This window comes from Nerophis lumbriciformis, linkage group LG27 (assembly GCF_033978685.3).
Source record: "Nerophis lumbriciformis linkage group LG27, RoL_Nlum_v2.1, whole genome shotgun sequence".
NCBI lineage: Eukaryota > Metazoa > Chordata > Actinopteri > Syngnathiformes > Syngnathidae > Nerophis > Nerophis lumbriciformis.
Genome location: NC_084574.2, coordinates 31,967,331 through 31,981,593, shown reverse-complemented (window position 1 = coordinate 31,981,593; position 14,263 = coordinate 31,967,331).

Genomic DNA, 14,263 nt, shown 5'->3' with positions numbered 1-14,263 from the left:
CTCATAAAACGTAGTAATATATTGCTTTGAGCACTTGTTTTGCCTCCTTTTATTGCATTTTTTTTTAACATGGATAAGGTCTAATCCTGATTTTAGATTTTTTTTTTAAAGTGTGTCTGGGGGCCGGTATATCTATTTTTAGGAACACTAATATAAAACCTCACAAAGCTAAAAACGTTATGACAGACCGCCTTAAAAAACGGAATGGTATTTGCCTTTTTTTTACTGAATGGGACAACCAGAATGTACATGAAAATAAAAAATGTGGGATTAACAATATTAACTATGAAAGATAAAACACTGAATATTGACAACATATTTTACAATCAAGCAAAACACAACCAAAATGCAACAAACATAGTGAAATATGAACGCGAGGGGTAAAAAAAAAAAACACCTACAATCTGAGATATATCATAGTGACCAAAGTAACTAATTAGATGACCATGGTAACTCAATCAATCAATCAATCAATGTTTATTTATATAGCCCTAAATCACAAGTGTCTCAAAGGGCTGCACAAGCCACAACGACATCCTCGGTACAAAGCCCACATAAGGGCAAGGAAAAACTCACCCCAGTGGGACGTCGATGTGAATGACTATGAGAAACCTTGGAGAGGACCGCATATGTGGGTAACCCCCCCCCCCTCTAGGGGAGACCGAAAGCAATGGATGTCGAGTGGGTCTGACATAATATTGTGAGAGTAACTAGTATATCATGCAGATTCCAAGCATTGAAAGACTTAGTATAGTTGAAGACTTACGGCATACTTGCCAACCTTGAGACCTCCGATTTCGGGAGGTGGGGGTGGGGTGGGGGCGTGGTCGGGTGGGGGCGTGGTTGGGGGCGTGGCTAAGAGGGGAGGAGTATATTTACAGCTAGAATTCACCAAGTCAAGTATTTCATATATATAAGAAATACTTGACTTTCAGTGAATTCTAGCTATATATATATTTATTTATATATATATATATGTATATATATATATATATAGAATATATATATATATATATATAAATAAAATAAATACTTGAATTTCAGTGTTCATTTATTTACACATATACACACACATAACACTCATCTACTCATTGTTGAGTTAAGGGTTGAATTGTCCATCCTTGTTCTATTCTCTGTCACTATTTTTCTAACCATGCTGAACACCCTTTCACAGGTACCCAGAAAGGTTTCGAGCACCACCAAAAAAACTGAATCTCTGAAGACAGTATAAAAATCAGTGTTAAAGGTGTTCAAATACTGTTTGCATAATAAGCATGTTATTGTTTACAAATGAGGGTTAAGAGTTCAGTACTAAAAAAAAAAAAAAAAAGAATGTGGCTTAAGTACAGTTCTTTAATTGAGCTGCTGCATTTTTTGGTTGGGTTGTTTATTTATTTTGAGTAACTTCTACATTTCTAAAAGGGGAGGAATGTAATAGAGTGATCTATGTTTGTCTGTTGCCATCTCCTGGTGAATGTTGGCTATAGCGTACTGGGGTTACCTTTTGGTTGGCCAACGATTTACGTGGTGTTGCGCACCTGACGTCAAGTGTGTGAGTCATGTTCTGAAGTCTACACTAAAGAGACGTACTTCATCACCTCGCCTGTTTGTTGCCTCCAACTCAATATATTACAACGACATTGCTGTTTACGGCAGACAAACTGCTTTACGGTAGAATAAAACATGACTGCTGTTGTTGTGTGTTGTTGCCGCGCTGGGAGGACGTTAATGAAACTGCCTAACAATAAACTCACATAAGAAACCAAGAACTCGCCCTCGATCATTCTACAGTTATAACGTGTTTGGGCAGGCTCGCTGTTTATATTGTGGGAAAGCGGACGTGAATACAGGCTGTTGACACGTCACTCAGGTCCGCATGGAGCTGGAGGGGGCGTGGCTTCCAGCTCCGCCTGAATTTCGGGAGATTGTCGGGAGAAAATTTGTCCCGGGAGGTTTTCGGGAGAGGCGCTGAATTTCGGGAGGGTTGGCAAGTATGAACTAAGGCTCCTTAATTTATTATGGACTCAACCAATATTTACTTAAATCTGGTGGTTCGCTTTCTCCAAGTTGAATATAAACATTCACCATATGTTGAACATAATGAGTTGATTAATTCACTTCAATGTTTAATACGCTAAGTTTCAGGACATTTACAAAAACGTGGACTATTACAAATTCATGCTGATGATCAAATATGTTGAGTGATAGCTCAATTAAAGCTTTTGTTATTCCGCGTTGTGTTTTTTGTAATGATAGACAGTAGACTTGAGTGATGTTATGGACACCGTTTACTTCCTGATGTGGAATGGAATGTGCACCGGTCAACACACTCGATCATGGCAGTACTGAATATATTTTAAATTTTACATCAACCTTTACCTGATGTGGAATGGAATGTGCACCGGTGACGCCCTTTACAACACACTATGAAAAATAGTACATCATTTGTATTTGAGCAGCGCTCCCCTACTCACCTTGATTATAGCAGTAGTGAACTGGCAGCTGTAATGCCAGTCCTGCCTATTTATAGCCCGGGGGCGCTATTGAGCACTCACATAAACCCTTGTTGGAACAAGTGGAATCAAATCAAACAAGTGGTCTCCTTAGACGCATCCTCGCTCATGCATGCGGATTGGACACTGGCCGAGAGTTAGTGGGCGGCCGAGGGTGGAGTCGGCTCTCTTGGTTGCTTTGTTGGGTCTGCTCCTGTCTCTGGCCGTGCTCCCCCCACCCCAGCAGACTATGGCGTGGAACACCGCAGAGCATACTTGCCAACCTTGAGACCTCCGATTTCGGGAGGTGGGGGGTGGGGGTGGAGGGGGGCGTGGTCGAGGGTGGGACGGGGGGCGTGGTTAAGAGGGGAGGAGTATATTTACAGCTAGAATTCCCCAAGTCAAGTATTTCATATACCGTATATATATATATATATAATACTTGACTTTCAGTGAATTCTAGCTATATATATATATATATAAGAAATACTTGACTTTCAGTGAATTCTAGCTATATATATATATATATGTATATATATATATATATATATATATATATATATATATATATATATATATATATATAAATAAATAAAAGAAATACTTGAATTTCAGTGTTCATTTATTTACACATATACACACACATAACACTCATCTACTCATTGTTGAGTTAAGGGTTGAATTGTCCATCCTTGTTCTATGCTCTGTCACTATTTTTCTAACCATGCTGAACACCCTCTCTGATGATGCATTCTGCTTCGTCTCCTTGTTGTGTGCGCAGTTGTGCACTGCACTCTCTAAAAGCCCTAGATGTTAATGTCACATATGCATGTACAGTAGATGGCAGTATTGTCCTGTTTAAGAGTGTCACAACGTTGCTGTTTACGGCAGACAAACTGCTTTACGGTAGACGAAAACGTGACTGCTGTTGTTGTGTGTTGTTGCCGTGCTGGGAGGACGTTAATGAAACTGCCTAACAATAAACCTGGAGGGGGCGTGGCCTCCAGCTCCGCCTGAATTTCGGGAGATTTTCGGGAGAAAATTTGTCCCGGGAGGTTTTTGTGAGAGGCGCTGAATTTCGGGAGTCTCCCGGAAAATCCGGGAGGGTTGGCAAGTATGCCGCAGAGGCCACCACAGTGTATATGGGTGTTGAGATGTTTTTGTTTGGTTGCTTGTCTATGCATGGTGCAATCGTGTATGCGCAATATATATTATTGCTTAATTATTTTTTGTTGTTTTACTTTTGTAGCTGTATGTAGAAAAGGCACTGCTGGAGTGGCATCTGGTTGCATCAGCTCTGCTCTTTTAATGTCCTATGATGTTTCCCTCTTACACACATGTTTGGAGAGTAAAACAACAGAGTAAAACAACTTGCACTGAGCCTAGTCTATAAAATCCGCTACACCTCCCTGATACCGAAGTACATGTCAAACTACTTCCTTATAACGTAAATGGCCGCCATAACCACAACACCAGGGGGAGCGCCACAAACCACGTTAAACCCAGATTCTGATCTAACAAATGTCTAAACTCATTCTCTTTCTATGCTACATCAATATAGAATGCACTCCCAACAGGTGTAAAAGAAAGGGCATCTCTATCCTCCTTCAAAATAGCACTAAAACAACACCTCCAGGCAACTTCAACCCTAAACTAACACCCTCCCCCTTCCACATCCCACCTCCCCGGATTGTAAATAACCAAATGTAAATAATCAAATGTATTTCTAATGTATATACTTGTTCTTATGCTATCTGAACTGTTTTCTGCTCGCTGTACATATCCTACCAAGTCAGACCTACACTGTTTCAATGCCCATTTCTCTGATGATGCAATTGTTATTTATTTTTACACAACCTTAACAATCATGACTAGTGTGGTATTGTTTTATCATCACAATGGAAAGCATGTGTCAAAGGCAACATCCATTTAATTTGGTTCTCCTGTGTTGTCAACTGCTCTGGCATGTGATCGAGGTCCAATCCGGAGCCCAGTCACAATCACATTATTCATTCTTGTCTTCCTATCCATCTCATCTGCAGTGTGGTATTTTTCACAGCAAAGGACCTTTATATCTTCATGCAGTGCTGATTTCAACATTCTTCATTGCGTCTCCAGGATTCCTTTTGAAGTCATGCATCACTCTTCAAGGTGACATTCGGTGATTGTAGACTTTCTATATTTGATAGGACACTTTCCAGGTAGGTTATCTATTTTTATCATTTCAAACGGGCAAATTCCCAAACAAAATGAAAACCGGTTTACAACACTCGAGACTTTTGATTGATGGATTGAAACTTTTATTAGTAGATTGCACAGTACAGTACATATTCCGTACAATTGACCACTAAATGGTAACACCCGAATAAGTTTTTCAACTTGTTTAAGTCCACGTTAATCAATTAATGGTACAAATATATACTATCAGCATAATACAGTCATCACACAAGTTAATCATCAGAGTATATACATTGCATTATTTACATTATTTACAATCCGAGGTGTGGTGTGTGGAGGAGGGGGGTTAGGTTTGGTTGATATCATCACTTCAGTCATCAACAATTGCCTCATCAGAGAAATGGATATTGAAACAGTGTAGGACTGACTTGGTAGTATATGTACAGCAAGTAGTGGACATAGAGAGAGAGATCAGAAAGCATAAGAAAAAGTATCTACATTTGATTATTTACAATCTGGGGAGGTGGGATGTGGAAGGGGGAGGGTGTTAGTTTAGGGTTGTAGTTGCCTGGAGGTGTTCTTTTAGTGCGGTTTTGAAGGAGGATAGAGATGCCCTTTCTTTTACACCTGTTGGGAGTGCATTCCATATTGAAGTGGCATAGAAGTAGAATGAGTTAAGACCTTTGTTAGATCGGAATCTGGGTTTAACGTGGTGTTGTGTTCACTACTGCATTGAGGTAACCATATAGTTAGTTCAGTTACATTGTACAGCCTCTAGATGGCGTAGTGAGTCAGACGGAGGAGGTGCGGTGAGGTGAGGAGAGAAGAAGAATGTAATGTAGGTAAATACAGGTACGTGAATAAAGATGCTGACTGGAAAGTACCGTATTTTCCGCACTATAAGGCGCACCGGATTATTAGCCGCACCTTCTATGAATTACATATTTCATAATTTTGTCCACCAATAAGCCGCCCTGGACTATAAGCCGCGCCTACGCTGCGCTAAAGTGAATGTCAAAAAAACGCTGCGCTAAAGTAAATGTCAAAAAAACAGTCAGATAGTTCAGTCAAACTTTAATAATATATTGAAAACCAGCGTTCTAACAACTCTGTCCCAAAATGTACGCAAATGTGCAATCACAAACATAGTAAAATTCAAAATGGTGTAGAGCAAAAGCAACATAATGTTGCTCGAACGTTAATGTCACAACACACAAAATAAACATAGCGCTCACCTTCTGAAGTTATTCTTCATTCGTAAATCCTTCGAATTCTTCGTCTTCGGTGTCCGAATTGAAAAGTTGCGCAAGCGTGGGATCCAAAAATGGCCGGCTCCGTCTCGTCGAAGTCATCGGATTCAGTGTCGCTGTTGTTGTGCAGCAGTTCTGTGAATCCTGCCTTCCGGAAAGCTCGGACCACAGTTGTGACCGAAATATCTGCCCAGGCATTTACGATCCACTGGCAAATGTTGGCGTATGTCGTCCGGCGCTGTCTGCCCGTCTTAGTGAAGGTGTGTTCGCCTTCGGAGCTGTGTGAAAAAAGCCACCCGGCCTCTTCGCGTAAACTTCCCTTAACCACTCGCTCATCTTTTCTTCATCCATCCATCCCTTCGAGTTAGCTTTTATGATGACGCCGGCTGGAAAGGTCTCTTTTGGCAAGGTCTTCCTTTTGAATATCACCATGGGTGGAAGTTAGCATGGCAAGCTAGAACCACAGTGAAGGATGACTTCTCATTCCCTGTGGTGCGAATATTCACCGTACGTGCTCCCGTTCCACAGTGCGGTTCACAGGAATATCAGTTGCTGTGAAATACGGTAGTAATCCGTGTGCGGATGGAGAGATTGCGTCTTTTTATGAACCGGATCCTTGTCGCTTTGTAGGAGCCATGTTGTGGTCTTTACAGATGTAAACAGGAAATGAAACGTACGGTGATATCCGCGCGTTTTTTCTTCTTCTTCCGGGGGCGGGTAGAAGAAGAAGCGCTTCCTGTTCTATGGGGGCGGGTGCTTTCCTTGGCGGTTGCTTGCGTAGAAGAAGAAGCGCTTCCTGTTCTACCGGGAAAAAAGATGGCGGCTGTTTACCGAAGTTGCGAGATCGAAACTTTATGAAAATGAATCGTAATAAAGCGCACCGGGTTATAAGGCGCACTGTCAGCTTTTGAGAAAAATTGTGGTTTTTAGGTGCGCCTTACAGTGCGGAAAATACGGTAACGCGTTCGTGTTGGTTACTACTACACACCCAACATAACAAGTGGCGACGAGGATAAAGAAATAAAAGAATGGCTTTACTCGGTTTACAACCGCCCTCTGCGTTCCTGGAGTGCCCGGGAGAGCCGAAGATTACGTTCGAGGATTGGAGGAAGCTATTCGACAACTTCTTGCTAGCAATCGGAGGTCAAGAATTTTCCGCGGAGAGGAAAAGAGCCCTGCTGATTCACTGTCTGGGAACAGAAGGACAAAGGTTGTACAATACCTTGCCGCTTACTGAGGATACCTACAATGGTAGTTTACTGGCTTTGCAAACATTCTTCACCCCGAAAGTCAACGTGGTCGCCGAGAGGTACCGTTTTCGGCAGCGCGCTCAAGCTATGGGTGAGTCAACGGATCACTATGTGGCAGCGCTGCGTGAGCTAGTAAAAACGTGCAATTTCAGTGCAATGGAAAATGAAATGATACGTGATCAGATAGTGGAGAAAACGTGTGTGCCTCGTATATGTGAAAGACTGTTAGAACCCGAGCTAACTCTTGACAAGGCACTTACACTAGCCAGACGAATTGAAATTGCCGTTGCTGATGCAAAAACATTCACTGACAGTGGAACGAAGCTAGTCTCTGCAGTCTACAGACAGGGAAACAAGAAGGCAGGACACCCCAAAGACAAGTATAAGCACAAAGGGGGAAAACGGAATGACGCCATTCAACAATGTTACAGATGTGGCTCTGCTGATCACCTTGCTAACGACCAGTCATGCCCAGCTAAAGAAGTTAAATGCAAAACATGTGGGAAGATAGGCCACTATTCCAGAGTGTGCAAATCCTCTGCTAAATCAGTCAATGAAGTGAGTTTGCCTGAAGTGACTGTCCTCAATGTTGGCAAGAAGACTGATATACAAGGAAAACTAATTGGAACTTTCACTCTGGCTACATCACCTACAAGTACACATACAAGTGACATGTTAGTTGACACAGGATCTGCTGTTTCAATACTACCCGAAAAACTGTACAAAGAAAACTTCAGCACAAGTAAACTTAGCCCACCTACAGTAAAACTGTTGACATACTCAAGACAGAACCTAAAAGTTTTTGGACGTCTTAAAGCGACAGTAACATACCAACAGAGAACTGCAACTGGATTTTTCAACATTGTAAAGTCCGGTACACCCCTCATTGGGCTAGATCTATGTGAAGACCTCAACACAGAGATTAAAGGAGGAAAGTTGGTGGAACCAACGGTGGATTGTGCCATGCTTTCACAGTTACCTAAACTCCCTGAAACTACAACCACGTTGGACATTGGACATGCTAAAGGTTTTGTACATAAGGTGCAGATACGCACAGATGTTAAACCAGTGCAACAAAAACTCAGACGCCTGCCGCTTTCAGTACGTGATACCGTCACGGCAGAGCTGAATGAACTGGAAAAGCAGGGAATCATAGAGGGAGTTGATTCATCCAAATGGGTTTCCCCTATTGTAGTCACTCGGAGGAAGAACGGGAAAATCCACATGTGTGTGGATATGAGGGAACCTAACAAGGCAGTGGTCCCTGACAGCCATCCATTACCACTGATCGAGGACGTACTTGCTGAGCTGCGCGGGTCAAAGATGTACTCCACCTTGGATCTGAAAAGCGCATACCATCAACTGGAACTGCATGAGGAGAGCAGAAATCTCACTGCTTTCATTACACACGAAGGATTGTACAGATACCGCAGAGTTCCTTATGGACTAAGTTCAGCTCCTGCAGCATTCCAGAAAATGATGACAAAAATACTCAGTGGATTAAAGGGGGTTAAGTGTTACCTAGATGATGTCATAATCTATGGGCCCTCACAGGAAGAACATGACGCTAACCTGAAAGCTGTAATGAACCGTATTCAGGAAGCGGGTCTGCAGCTCAACAAAGAAAAATGCCTCTTCAGTCAGACTACACTGACATTCCTGGGCCACAGACTCTCACCTGAAGGCTTACAGCCAAGCGATGGCCATGTAACTGCAATCCTGAATGCGCCTGCTCCTACCGATGCAGCTACCCTGCGCTCATTCCTGGGTTTAAGTGCATGGTATAGCAAATTTATACCTAACTACGCCAGCCTGGTAGAGCCAATGAGAGCTCTGTTGCAGAAGAATACAATTTTCAAGTGGAATGATGCAGCACAACAGAGCTTTGATCAAGTCAAAAACATGGTTGTCAACAGCCCAGCACTGACACTGTTTGACCCAAACAAACCAACAGTGGTCTCAACTGACGCTTCTGATTATGGACTTGGAGCTGTTTTGACACAGGTGAATGAGGCAGGAGAGGAAGACACAATCGCTTTCGCCTCCCGCAGTTTATCAGATGCTGAAAGAAAGTACTCTATAGTTGAAAAAGAGGCTCTCGCATGCGTTTGGGCTGCTGAAAAGTGGCGTGTGTGGCTCTGGGGAAGGAAGTTCCTGTTACGCACTGACCATCAAGCTCTAACTACACTCCTGACTACCAAGGGAAATAATCGAGCTGGACTTCGGGTTGCCCGGTGGTCTGCTCGCTTAATGGAGTTTGACTATGAGGTCCAGTACAGAGCTGGAACACTGAACAGCGTCGCCGACTGCTTATCCAGACTACCACTTCCTGCGACAAACAAGGATTATACTGAGACCGTGGAGTCAGTCGCAACAATACTGGACGACATTCAAGCAGTCACTCAAGCGGACTTCAAAGCGGAGAGTAACTTGTGCCCTGTGCTGACCAAACTTCGCGCACAGCTACAAAAGCCTTGGCCAAGACAAAAAAAAGTGCTTGACCATGACCTACAGCCATACTACTTGATACGTGACGAACTGGCAATTTTGGATGACTGCGTGGTCAGAGGCACTCACCGTCTCGTGGTTCCAGGGTCACTACAGAAAAGGCTCATAGATATTGCACATGAGACTCATCAGGGCATTGTCAGAACAAAACAACGCATCAGAGAACTATACTGGTGGCCTAAAATGGACGCACAAGTTGAATCACTCATCAAAGACTGTACTACATGCAGACAAAATGACAAGTCAGTTACTACCTACAATGCCCCACTCCAACCTGTGCCTTTGCCTGATGCCGCATGGGAAAAAGTGTCAATTGACATCGTTGGTCCTTTTGAATCTGCACCAAGAGACTGCAGATATGCTGTAACGCTTGTGGACTACTTCAGTAAATGGCCGGAAGTAGCTTTTGTGGCACAGATTGATACTGCAACAATCATCCAGTTCCTCATAGCAACCTTTTCACGGGAAGGTAATCCAAAAGAGTTAGTGAGTGACAATGGTACTCAGTTCACATCAGCTGAATTCGAAAATTTCCTAAAACAAAGAGGAATTGTGCACCTGAAATCATCTCTATATTATCCCCGTGCAAATGGAGAAGTTGAGAGGTTCAACCGAGTGCTCAAAGACTGCCTGCAGACTGCTTCTATACAAGGGACACCCTGGAAGCCATTCACAAGGTCCTTTCTTATGGACTACAGAGCTACTCCACACTCAACCACTGGGGTGAGCCCCTCACAGCTGCTTCATGGAAGACAAATGAGAACAAAACTCCAAATCATGGATGTGACTCCTGTCCACGTAAATAAGAATGTGGTGCGTGAACGAGTTAAAAAGATAAAGGAATACGCAAAACAGTACACAGACAGGAAGAGGAGTGCAAAGAAGACATTCTTCAACCCTGGTGATCAGGTCAGGATTCGGAAGCCATGGAAGGTAATGAAAGGAGAACAAAAGTTCACAAAGCCAAGAACTGTGGTGCGGAAGAAAGGCCCATACACCTACCTGTTGGATGATGGTAGAGTTTGGAATACATCACACCTTTCTGTACTACCACAAGTGACCACTATGGACAATGACACTGTACAGACCGAACCTAAACAAGAGACAAATGTGAACAGTAGACCTGAGAGGTGTAGGCAACCGCCTAACTGGACTAAGGACTATGTCATGTACTAAAGAAGTTGCATAAACATGCATGTTGCTGGTTGTTAAAGAAAATAAATAACGCATGCATGAAAAATGTTTAGTATGCAAATTTACATACGGTTAAATGCTGCTGTAACCAGGGCCGGCCCGTGGCATAGGCCGTATAGGCAAATGCTAAGGGCGCCGTCCATCAGGGGGCGCCACGCAAGTGCCACAAATGTTGGAGAGAAAAAAAAAAAAAGAGAAAAAAAGTTGGTACTATTATTTCTAAATACAAAAAATAATCCCACGTTAATTAAAATGCAAAGTAAAGCCTATTTAATAGAATTATTATTTGTTACAACTGTGCACTGTGCAATCTACTAATTATAAAGTTTCAATCAATCAATCAATCAAAGCAATGAAATGTTACCAGGAGTTGTTGAATGGGAGTCAGGAAGTCCAATAGGGTGAGGCTGGTGGAAGGTCCGTAAAACAGGCAGGAGGTCCGGGGCTGGAGAGAGGCGTCAGAGTCCGTGTCCAAACGAAGGTCGAGGATCCAGGGTGGCAGTCAAAATGAAGGGGGGGAGTCCAGGGAAGCGAGGCGCACATCTCGAACCGAGGATGCGGAAGGAATATGGGATCAGAGAACTATGTTCTAGCACTGGATCTCAGGACATGCTGGCTCTTATGGTGTGGAGTCTCATCAGGAACAGGTGCCCCGTGTAGGGGCGTGTCCGGCGGTGCTCTCAGCGGCGCTGGCAGAGGCCTGAACGGTGGTATGCGCAGGGATCGATACTGGGACCAAAATTGTTGAATCTTTGTATAAACAACATTTGTAAATTTACAAAAGACTTCAAGGGGAACATTATCACAATTTCAGAATGGTTAAAACCATTAAAAATCAGTTCCCAGTGGCTTATTATATTTTTCGAAGTTTTTTTCAAAATTTTACCCATCACGCAATATCCCTTAAAAAGCTTCAAAGTGCCTGATTTTAACCATCGTTATAAACACCCGTCCATTTTCCTGTGACGTCACATAGTGAAGCCAACACAAACAAACATGGCGGAAAGAACAGCAAGCTATAGCGACATTATCTCGGATTCAGACTCGGATTTCAGCGGCTTAAGCGATTCAACAGATTACGAATGTATTGAAACGGATGGTTGTAGTGTGGAGGCAGGTAGCGAAAACTAAATTGAAGAAGAAACTGAAGCTATTGAGCCATATCGGTTTGAACCGTATGCAAGCGAAACCGACGAAAACGACACGACAGCCAGCGACACGGGAGAAAGCGAGGACGAATTCGGCGATCGCCTTCTAACCAACGATTGGTATGTGTTTGTTTGGCATTAAAGGAAACTAACAACTATGAACTAGGTTTACAGCATATGAAATACATTTGGCAACAACATGCACTTTGAGAGTGCAGACAGCCCAATTTTCATCAATTAATATATTCTGTAGACATACCCTCATCCGCGCTCTTTTCCTGAAAGCTGATCTGTCCAGTTTTGGAGTTGATGTCAGCAGGCCAGGGAAGCTAGGGTCGATAGGGGGTTTAGCTCGCTCGTCTGCGGGAACAAACTGCCGCCATTGCTTGCCGTGCTACCGAGGGCCTTTGTCCCTGAATTGCTCACACACTCCGGCAGATTCAATGGGGGTCTGGCGGCAGATTTCTTTACTTTATCGTTGGAAATGCATCTGCTTTGAGTGTCGCAGGATATCCCCACATTCTTGCCATCTCTGTCGTAGCATAGCTTTCGTCGGTAAAGTGTGCGGAACAAACGTCCAATTTCTTGCCACTTTCGCATCTTTGGGCCACTGGTGCAACTTGAATCCGTCCCTGTTCGTGTTGTTACACCCTCCGACAACACACCGACGAGGCATGATGTCTCCAAGGTACGGAAAACAGTCGAAAAAACGGAAAATAACAGCTGATTTGACTCGGTGTTTGAGAAAATGGCGGATTGCTTCCCGATGACGTCACGAGAGCGAATATTAGAAAGGCGTTTAATTCGCCAAAATTCACCCATTTAGAGTTCGGAAATCGGTTAAAAAAATATATGGTCTTTTTTCTGCAACATCAAGGTATATATTGACGCTTACATAGGTCTGGTGATAATGTTCCCCTTTAAAGTTAATATTATTTGCAGACGACACGACTGTGTTTTGTTTAGGAGAAAACGCACAAAAGATAAAACAAATAAAAACAGAAGAAATTACCGTATTTTTCGGAGTATAAGTCGTACCGGAGTATAAGTCGGACCTGCCAAAAATGCATAATAAAGAAGGAAAAAAACCTATATTAGTTGCACTGAAGCCCGGCCAAACTATGAAAAAAACAGCGACTTATAGTCCGAAAAATACGGTAATTAATTAAGGAGATGGTTTGACAAAAACAGACTGTCCTTAAATCTCAGTAAAGCCAAAATAATGCTATTCGGTAACAGTAGAAGAGAAAGTCAAACACAAGTACAAATAGACAGAGTTGCCAGGGTGAAAGAAATCAGATTTTCGGGTGCAATAATAAGTGACAAAAATGAACTCGAAATCTCGTATAACATAAAGTGGCAAGAAATATTTCTAAAATGAATAAAGCAAAATATGTACCAAAAATCACTCCACATTCTCTACTGCTCGCTAGTGTTACCATATCTCAGTTATTGTGTAGAAATATGGGGAAACAACTACAAAAGTACACTTCATTCACTAACCATGATACAAAAAAAAGATCAGTTACAATAATACATAATGTTGGCTATCGAGAACATTCAAACCCTTTATTTATTGAATCACAAATATTGAAATTCAACGACTCGGTGCATTTGCAAACAGCTAAAATGATGTACAAAGCAAATTATAACCTTCTACCTAAGAATCTACAATTCTTCTCAAAAAGGAGAATTATAACCTTCTATTTTTAAAACATTTGTATGCACGTACAACACTTGAAACCTTTAGCATATCAGTGTGTGGAATTAAATTATGGAATAGAATAAGTAAAGATGTCAAACAAACATTTAAAAAAAAATGAAATTATTTCAAAAATCTCATGTGATTTTCAATTTATGCTTATTGAGAACTTTATTTGTGGAGTACATTATGTTAAAAAGCAAGTAATTGCTATAAAATGGAAAAAGTGTAGGATACAATAATATCTGCTTCTTTCTTCTGCTTTTTAAACATGTTGTAATGAGAGACTGCTGTATCATATAGTAACTGTATGGACACACACACTCAAGAGGAGACACGTCTTTGTTCTTTTATTCATGTTTTATTACTAAATGTTAGCAAATCACAACAGAGAGGTCAGAGTCTGACTGTGCGCCCTCAACGTGAGAATCAAACGGACACGCTCCGGATGACAAGATTGCCGCGACTTTAAGAGAACGGTGCGATGAGAGAGAGAGAGAGAGAGAGAGAGAGGTAGCGATGCTGAATGTGGTGTTGGAGA